The following is a 10516-nucleotide window of genomic DNA, read 5'->3' as shown; positions in this document are numbered from 1 at the left end:
TAAATGTGATCTAAACTAATGGGTTAGAAAAAAATTCACCCCCCTCACAGTTGTCAGGCACTGGGAAACTACCGAAAAGTACAATAAAAGTCCATGGGACCAGGCTTTAAAAACATGTATTTACGCTGTGAAAACGGACATTTTAACATGGGAGTCTATGGACATTTGCTCGCTTTTGGGACCAGTCCCTAGCGGATTTTCGATGTATTGCAGTTTTTCGAACTTCCGGGTAGGCTTCATTGTTCAGATTAGAATGTTGCCGCTTGGGCAAGACATGCAACATTGATGTGTTATTGCCACAAATAACACAGGCACGATTTTTTTCCGCCATGTTAGCAACTTGCTGTTAGCTCCTACTAGCTGCAGAGAGACAATCCCCTAGCCGCAAAAAATCTTCCAGTCTTCCTGTAGGCGGTCACAAGCCAAGGTGGGCGAGGCCATGAATAATCAGTTTCCCTTCGGCCTCATTGGTAAGGGCTCTTTCTGATTCGCTTGTTTTTCCGTGTATTTTCTTTCATTGGCTAATGCGGGCAATGGGGGTAGAAGATCATTTTCACGTGCACCATGCATATGCAACTTGGAGTGAGCTATAGTATTTCGAAAGTAACAAGTATTAAACGGGTTCTCAGTGAATGACACCTTTAAGCAAATTGCGTATTGATCAGTTAGAGATTAAGCGCCCAAACATGTGACGTCACATGCAGCTGTAGTTCCAAATCACCGTGTTACGACAAAAACTCAAAACAATTAAACTGATCCTAAAAATAAGGTATGACCACTTGAAGCAATAGAGGTGACCCCAGTGCCTAACATATGGAAGGCATTAAATTAAGATCCCAATGTGCACCGAGATATATTTTTTCTAAAAAAAAAAATCCCATCCACTCCGCTACTCTAGGAACGCAACCACTAGATGGCGATGAGATTACTTTCCCTCCCTATGCTTTGAATTACATTTCGAAGCAGTCACGTGGGTGTGTGTGAGACGAAGCTTCGGACGTCACTGATCACGTGATTATCACAAAACGAATCAAAGCTTCACTCCAAATTGGTTCATGTCTTTGATACACGCTTCGAAGCAGGGGGTTCACGGGTAACATCACTACATGCAACGCAAAGCATCTGCTATCAACACTGAAGATAATCAAATAGATTGCAATGTGTGGTCACCGGAGAAAAAGATGAATTATCTTCGCTTACCTTGCCTGAGACTAGCTATGCTAACCTCCTTCCATGTTCTCTGTGGTGTCTTCATTGCTCTTCCACTCTCCATATTTGTTTGTAATGTCCATAAATTCCCACAGAAATCCAGTACACATCAGGCAAATTGTCTTTCGTTGATAAATCCAATGTGACTGAAAGACGTCTGCTCTAAGAAAACAAACTAACTCGCATGGCTAACGGAGCAAAAACTAGCTGTAGCAACTGCTATGTTGATAACTTTGGCATGATCTGCCTAGCCAACAGGTGGCTTTGTCCTCATTTAATTTTAATGTAATTTCAACTAAACTTTTTAAACTCGACTTAATGAAACGTGCTAAGGTCCATTAAGCATCACAATTATTGCCTACAGAGTCTCAAAAATACAGTATGACAATGCACCATTCCGCATGGGCCTACTCGAAGGTCAAAGCAAACCGGTTGTTTCCCAACTAAATTTGATTGGCTAGTCATGATCCCATGTAGCCATCAGTCATATGTAATATACTGCTAAAAAAAAATTAAGGGAACACTTCAATCATACACTGGATTGGTACTCTGACACTGTTTTGTTCTGAGCTCAAGTAAAACTTTTGAGGAGAGTATTTTATTTCTCAAGAATTAAGCTTAAATTCTGTGAATGTTGTTGAGAATGGAGAAAAGGATGGAAGGTTTCAAAAAATGTGTTTTGAGCAATGTATATTCTGTGTTTGTTTTATCATAGTTAGGCCTCTGTCATAATGGGTGAAATAATATCTGCCAAATAACTATAGCATATTGCAGTAGTTTGAGTTACAGTTTTAGTTGTTATTCCAAAATAGATTGGCTGGATATAGGCCTATTGCCACCAAGACAGTTTTAATCCCATTTCAGCATACAAGCTACTTGTAAGTGTTAGGGCTTAAATACTGATATAAAATGTCAGATCATGCAGACATCCATAAAGCAATTTATACGTAGGTCTAATCTTGAGTCTTTGTCAACAGACTGGTCCAACCTTTGGCCGAAAATTCATGACTGGGTACCTGTCATCAGTTGTAGTGCATGCAGGAGAGACCAGAATTGGGAATATTTTAAGAGAAGTCCATCAGCCATACCATCAATTGCGACGAAATGTAAGATTTGTGAAAATGTATTTTGTGTGCGTTGCCAAATATGACAGAATTTTTTTTGTCTATATACCATGTAAGTATGAACCAAATATGGTGTCAAATTTGTTTGTGTCACTGCCTCTGTAGTTGCTAACAACATTAACAGCTTTTGGGAAAGACACCCCTTTGCTTGTAACCAGTGGTTAACCTTGTAGTTTTTTACCAGTGGATAAATGCATACTTGATTTGACTTTGGTTATTATATTAGTTGGTGACCAATATGTTAACTGTGCCTTTATTTAATAGGGTGCTCGGAATCTGAACCCCATCCCTTATCATGCAGAAGGTATGGGCCATAAACTTCACATGGACCAGAACGAGAGGCTCGGCATGTTTGGTACTACACACGTAGTTGCTGTTGATGGCTTCAGCAGCAAAATAGTGGCACATTTCACCATGCCAACTAAGAACAATCTAATTATATATGAAGAGGTCTACAGGTGAATATTGCACTATTTCTTACTGTATGAGAACTAAAAGTGTTTGCTAATAGCTAAAATTAATTTTAAATTAGTCCCACATTGCCACCTAGAGGACAACAAGTGCAACAGTGGAAAAAAGAACTACAGCCACATTTATTTATAGCTTACAATTTAATATGCTCAGATTATCAAACATTAACATGGATGTTTTTTTTTTTTTTTCAGACATGCCATTCTGTCCCATGGAATGTGGGATCAGGTTAGGGTTGACCATGGGCGGGAATTTTATTTGACCCTGTTCATGCAGGAAAAACTGGTCGTACACCGCCATAACATAACCCGTCAACCCTACATCCAGTACACATCTTCCATGGCAAGTGTGATTCCTTCTATTTAGTCAGGGGCAATTTCCATTAAATTCTTAAATTCTTACATTACAGACTTAATTTTTTTTCTTGCGGTCCACAAATGTCACCCGACATGGTTCAACTTAGATTTGCATTCTTTTCCCCACGTCATGTTTACCACAGAACCTGAAAGTGGAACGTATCTGGCCTGAAGTAAATTAGAGGGTAAACTATCCCCTGAAGGAGGCCTTGGTGCTGCTGATAGACCAAGAGGCTATTGACATGCAAGACAGTTTTGTTCAATTCTGTGTTTCAAACTTGTTGTGTCAATTGAGCCAGATTGGAGTAAACCGTGTGGTGCAGGCCTGGAATGCACACAGGATTCCTGGTATGTCCTTGCAGAGAACAAATTTTCATAATGTGAATAAATAAGATCCTTTATAAAAAAACTAAAAAAAATTGCCTGTCTAGGTCGAGGAATACCCAACAATTTAGCTGGTGACGGGTGTCCTGTACGACTGACCGAACACCTGCTGCCCAGTGCTTCAGTGGCAGCAGACATGTACACTGAGGCTCTGGGAGCCTCACTCACCAGGGAATCAACATTTGGCACAGACCCATTCCGGAATGAACAAGACAGACTCGAAGCCGAAGCAGAAATTGTTGAGGCCTTCCCCGACCTGTCCATCATTTTAGACAACGTAGTAAACAAAAACTTAGCAATTTTCAATGACGCACTTTTTAAAACACTGAATGTTACTGAGAGGTACATGTTTTAATGAAATAAAGAACTTATAAACACTACACATTTTTTTTAATTAAGTGTGCTTGCTGCAAAGCAGCACACTTATTGTTCTTCTTAAGTTTTATTATTAAACTTATTATTTTATAGGCTTTATTATTAAGCCTATTATAGCTGCAGGACCCCTATTGTTTCTGTACCGTTAATTTTTGGCCAAAATTCTGTAAAAGTCATACTGCAGCCTAAACCGTAACTCCAAAACTCTTCAAATTTTCAGGTATGGTTACCAGTACCCCCCTCTGCCCATAACCCAAAATTTGGGGTACTGCACCCAAAGGTGGCGCTGTTGGGAAAAAAAGTTAATTATGCTAATTTCTCCTTACCAGATTGACCTGGACTCAAAATGCTTTCATAATATTAATCTCTAAACTCAGATGCATCTTTTTGGCCCTGGTCTTATGGTCTAAAAATGTTTACTTTTGACACAATTTCATGGAAAAGCCAAACATTATAAAAAGTTTCACACTCTTCAAAAATAATCAAATCTTCACCAAAATTCTCACAGACAATGTTTAGACCAAGCCTCACAAAAGTTATCGGTCAGAATTTTGATATTTTTTTCCATTTCAGAGATATAGGCCAATAAAGTTAGACCACTCAGGCCATTTTTCCTAGATCACCTATATTCCTATAAACCGTAAGTCCTAGAAACTTCACATTTTCAAGTAGTTACCAGTACCCCCCACTACCCATAACCCAAAATTTGGGGGTACTGCACCTAAAGGTGGCGCTCTTGTCAAAAATGCTTATTTCTCCTTACCAGATTGACCTAGACTCAAAATTCTTTCATCATATTAATCTCTACATTCAGATGCATCTTTTTCACCCTGGTCTTATGCTCTAAAAATGTTTACTTTTGCCACAATTTCAGAGAAAAGCCAAACATCATAAAAAGTTTCACAGGCTTCAAAAATTATCAAATCTTCACCAAAATTCTCACAGACAATGTTTAGACAAAGCCTCACAAAAGTTATCAAAAGAAATTGGATATGTTTTTCCATTTCAGAGATATAGACCAATAAAGTTCGAACACTCAGCCCATTTCTCCTATATCACCTGTATTCCTATATGAGTAATTTTTTTCCTTGGAGAACAACCATACAACCATCATTATGTGGATACCATTAACAGTGCACATTTTCAGATCTGTACTCTTTTTTATAAAGCCCTTAATTCTATTGTCAAATGTATGCTAGGAATTTTCTTGATGTTGTGTGTTTGCCAACACACATTTTCACCATGTGAATGTGACTGCCAATTATGTAGGATTGTCAGTGGCTCAGTGGGATAATGCCTAGTGCTGATGTTTTTTAGGTTGAGAGTTCGAATCCCTGGTAGTGCTTTAGGCTCTAGCTCGAATGCTATTGGTTATTGAAGATTCACACCATTGAACAGCACCTGATTGACATCAGGCAATCAACATACACAGTCATTAGTTGCCAAGAATCAGAATGCCGAGACATTCTGACATTTAGGGGAACTTCTTTGTTCATTATTTTTCCTTCATCATTAAGTCTATCATATTTATATTTCATCCATTAGTGTTCTTCTCTACAAATGTCTAATTGCCCCAGAATTTCAAAAAGATTTCAGGTGTACTCTTTTAGGAAAGCCCTTAATTTTATTGTCAAATGTATGCTTGGAGTTTTTCTTGTGTGTTTACCAACACACATTTTCACTATGTGAATGTGACGGCTCAATGTGTATGATTGTCAGTGGCTCAGTGGGATAATGCCTTGTACTGGTGTTTCTTAGGTTGAGTGTTCAAACAGCCACCTGCCTGGCATCCCGCCTTACTGATAGAATACTGATAGTGTGTCGCAGGCTATGACGTAAATCTTCGTTGACAGAAATGTTTAAATTTAATATTTATTCTACACATTTTTACAGCATTGAAAAACTTTAATAATGTTTGTGTCATGTTTGTTTTCCTACAGAAATCATATTAAAACAAAAAATATATTTCTCTCCCCCATTTTTGAAAAAGCTTCAGGGAGCCACTAGGGCGACGCTAAAGAGCCGCATGCGGCTCTAGAGCCGCGGGTTGCCGACCCCATACAGGGCCGGCATTCCCATCATCTTGTGATAGACTATGCATGGCCTAATGGCTCTCCTGCCCCGTGTCACCACCTCTGCTCCTGTTGCGAGCAGCATGGCCAGATCTGCCTCGCGCTCGCGTTGAGAATTTGCACAGCTCGGACTAGGCCTACTGTCATTCTCATTGCGACTCCCCACACTGCCTCTACGTTCCCCCTAACTGTCCTATGAGCACTTCGACCTCGTCTAGCATACCCAGTGGCATTAGACAAAGGCTCCACCACGTTACTGTCACGTTCAGAAGACAGAAGCTAGTGCTATGGACATTAGGCTACCTCCAGCCTCGTTTGCCACACCACTAACACCCTGCTAACTTCCCGATGAACACTCCGAACCCGTGAAACATTATTCCCACCAGTGACATTGGGCAAACGATTCAACGTTTGTGCTTGGTGTAAGCTAAACTATGGAGTAAACTCTCACTTTGTCCAGCTGCATCATTGCAAGGCAGGGACGCATCTGAAGCCTCACTAAACGAATCACCGTCATTTTCTGAAGGCAGATATTCCCCTTCAGAATCAGGGTCCGCGAATAGAAGACCCAACACTTCATTTCAGGTAAACTTTTTTGATGCCATTAGACGATAATCTAATGCAAATACTCGCTGACGTTGACAATATCGCTCTGACAAAGTGGCTCACACGCACACTAGCTCCGGTATTTCACGCACTGATTCAATGCGCTGTAGCTAGAAGGTTTTGTTTAAAGCATGCCCCTTTTTCGACTCGGGGATGACGTATGACATGTCTGCCATCTAGTGGAGTGGAAGTCGAACGAAATATGACACCCTATTTGACTAAATCGGCCGTTTTATTCAGTACCGCATCTTGTCGACTAAAGTCGACCGTGGCGCCTAGAGGGTTAATATTAATAAACAAACGAACTTCGAATATGATTATCCTCTAGCAGCTCCGCTAGTGCCTTCCCGGATATATATAGGGGAGGCTCCGCCCCTAGAGGACTTCAGGCTCATTTCTATCTATGTAATTAAGTTATTTAGACTTAAATAATTTGTTTACCAATCTCTCTTGCACGTTTTTGATAACTATGCAGTAACAGTTATGATCGGTGTAGAGTCGTACACCCTTGGGTTGTTTGACACTGCAGGTAACTTGCGGTTTCTCACGCGTGCAGCAAGGCTCCATTGCTCTCTTATTCACTCAGTTGCTATCAGAGGAGCTGTTTTCATTGGGCCGACAGATGTATAATTATTGTGTGCATTTTGCATCTCTGTATGTAAAAGACGCTTGAATGTTTCACTGTCTCCAGGTCAGGAACACTATGACCGGTTACGACCGCTCAGTTATCCCCAGACTGACGTGTTTTGGGTCTGCTCGACCGCTCAGCTATCCCCAGACTGACGTGTTTTTGGTCTGCTTCTCTGTTTCGACCTCCTCGTTTGAAAATGTTAAAGAAAAGGTAGGCAGTGTCAGGTGGATGGAAATAATCTGAGGGGTTACACCTTTTCATCATGTTTCCTACTGGTAACTGCTTTTTTGTAATTCCCACAGCGTAAGAAACAGCATGCTTTAAAAACACTCTTTCTTCAGGTTGTGTTCTGATGAAAATCACCTCAGCAAACCGATGCTTCTCCATGTGCTCTGTGGAATACTTACTGTCTCAATGCATTTGACACAACTCTTACCGTTTCAGTGCATTTGACACAACTCTTACCGTTTCAGTGCATTTGACACAACTCCTCATCTCTCTGACTTAGTGGGTTCCTGAAATCACCCACCATTGTCCGAAGATGCCATTTCTGTTAGTGGATACCCAGATAGACCTGAGAAAGGACCCCTCCACCATCGAAAAGTTGGCGAAAAACAAGCAAAAACCAATAACTCCAGAAACAGCAGAGAAGCTGGCACATGTTCTGAAGGCTGTCTCATATATATATATATATCTGGAGTGCTCTGCCCTGACACAGGTGAGTGCTCTGAAGAGGACCGGATCCTGTTACAGTTTTTCTCAGTCGCTTTGGTGCTTTTGAAAATTCTCATAACTATTAGTTCAACCTCCACAACATTTAGTCATTTGTGCACATCATAGTAGCAATTTCTCCTTCCTCTGAACAAATTGCAAATGTTTTGAACATGTACCAGTTGCTTTGTCATGTCAGTCAAAATAAACTATACTTATGGATGCTGAATAGTCGTTCCCAATAAAACTAATAGTCTTCATTTTTTTTGCTTGAGTAATTACATACAAAATTGGTGAACTAGTTATCAAATTCTGTCACAATGCTGTAGAATTGCAAAGAGCATATACAGTAAAAATGTGAAACATACATATTCAGTGTCTTGTACTCACTCTCCTAACTACAGCAATTTCTAACTTTACTGTAGTTTTCAAATGGCTGTACAAGTGTATAGTGCTGTCTTGAGCATGTTCAGGTAGTGTCACCGAGTTGTGACCATTTTTTGCATGGGAAAACACTGAGAGAATAAACTGCCATAATGAAAACATGACAAAGCCTTTTGACTATCTTGTTTATAAACGATGGTGTCAAGACTTCTCATTTTGATGACACTGGCAGTTTCATTGACATAAATACTTGCTTTTGAGGAATGGACTATCCATTTTGAGCAAGTGACGTGCTTTTGCAGGTTATCCACTAGGTTTTGCAGTTTGCACTAATTGTTTTGAGAAATGCACTAACTGCTGTGCAAATGTTAATAGTGATGTGAGAAAAGCACCAAAGCGACTGAGAAAAACAGTAATGTCATTGCTTTGTAGCAGCATGGCTGTGGAGCTTGGTTAAGTCATGCAGTCAAGGGAAGATCTGTAGAATGTTCCTGTAGGCCCTGCCAGATATTTAGAATCATTCTGAACTCATGCAGGGGCCCCAGTTTATTTCTTCACTTGACCTAATGCGTCCTCTGAATCACATGTTATACAGTACGTTCAACTGCATAAAACTGCATTTTATACACTACATTCAACTTATCATTTTAGACGGTACATTCAATTTATGAGTTGGTTGATAGTAATTTTTTTGTCGATAGCATTTCAAATACAAGTCACAAAGAGATGAAGCAAGTTGCTCAGTGTCACATGGTATCTCACTGCTAGGTGGCACACTTCAGTAACATTCTGGTTATACAGTTCACACACAGTAGGAAGTTCTAAACGGTTCTAAACAGTTGTAATCTCAGATCATTCTGGTTATAGGTTCACACACATAAGCAGTTCTAAACGGTTCTAAACCGTTGTAATCTCAGATTTTTCTGGTTGTAAGGTTCACACACTAGGCAGTTCTAAACGGTTGTAATCTCAAGATTTTTTTTACGTGAAACCTGGTAATGAGACAGACACATCACTGAAACTGTTATCAAGGAATATGATGGAAAGACTGACTGCTACACCATGCTATACCAGTGATATGCTTCTATCCTCATTACAGCACATTGTGTTTTTCATTCGGATGAGTTTCACAATCACACAAATAAATAGTTCCATAGAACCCAATTGGAGTATAAATATATATATATTAAATATTATTAAATTAAATATATTGCTGCATTTAACTAAGACACAAATACTGTATTTTTTAATATTTTTGTATGTTTTTAATCTGCTTTCATACAGTCTTGGTATCCTAGATCTTTTTCACAAATCTATGATGTGAAACCATTACAATTAATTAAACTTCCTCTTGAATGGTGTTTGTGTGCTAAAGTTTTTTCCCCTTTATGTTAACCACTATGGTCCGAAATGGTCCAACTGATCTGCACTGTGTGGCTGACATCACACAATAAAAGAGTTTAGAATCGTGCATGTGATCTTTTGATTTGCTCACTTTATAGGCTTACTCTTCTTTTAAGTATAAGTATAAGTACGTTTCATATATATACTCTTTTGAAGAAATTTGGTCTCTGCTTTTATCCCAATCCGTGAATTAGTGAAACACACACAGCACACAGTGTACACACAGTGAGGTGAAGCACACACTTATCCCGGCGCAGTGAGCTGCCTGCATCAACAGCGGCGCTCGGGGAGCAATGAGGGGTTAGGTGCCTTGCTCAAGGGCACTTCAGCCGCTTTCTACTGGTCGGGGTTCGAACCGGCAACCCTCCGGTTACAGGTCCGAAGTGCTAACCAGTAGGCCACGGCTGCCCAACTTTTACACTTTGCTACTTTTATACAAATATGTGTATTAAGGACTGTTCTTAGGAGTTGGAGACTGGTCTTAGGATAACTGTTCAGTGCTTGAGAGCCATGGCGAATTTACGAAACGTAGGCTGGTCAGAGTTGTACCCCCAAGTTCACATGTTCATCACAAAACTCCCCCAAACAGCTAGGACTAATCTAAAACACGATCTAAACAGGCTATGCAATTGTGAATTCACTTGGAATATAAATCTGACGGCACGCACTTATAGCGCTTTTCTTAGTAGCCTACTGTTGATTAACTTTAACTACTGTTGATTAACTTAATTTACTTCTGTTGTAAAGACGATCAAAACAGACTAGCCGACAGTCTGACATGAACGTGAG

Source organism: Alosa sapidissima, chromosome 7 (genome assembly GCF_018492685.1).
Source record: "Alosa sapidissima isolate fAloSap1 chromosome 7, fAloSap1.pri, whole genome shotgun sequence".
NCBI classification, from domain to species: domain Eukaryota; kingdom Metazoa; phylum Chordata; class Actinopteri; order Clupeiformes; family Clupeidae; genus Alosa; species Alosa sapidissima.
This window is presented reverse-complemented; position numbering follows the sequence as displayed.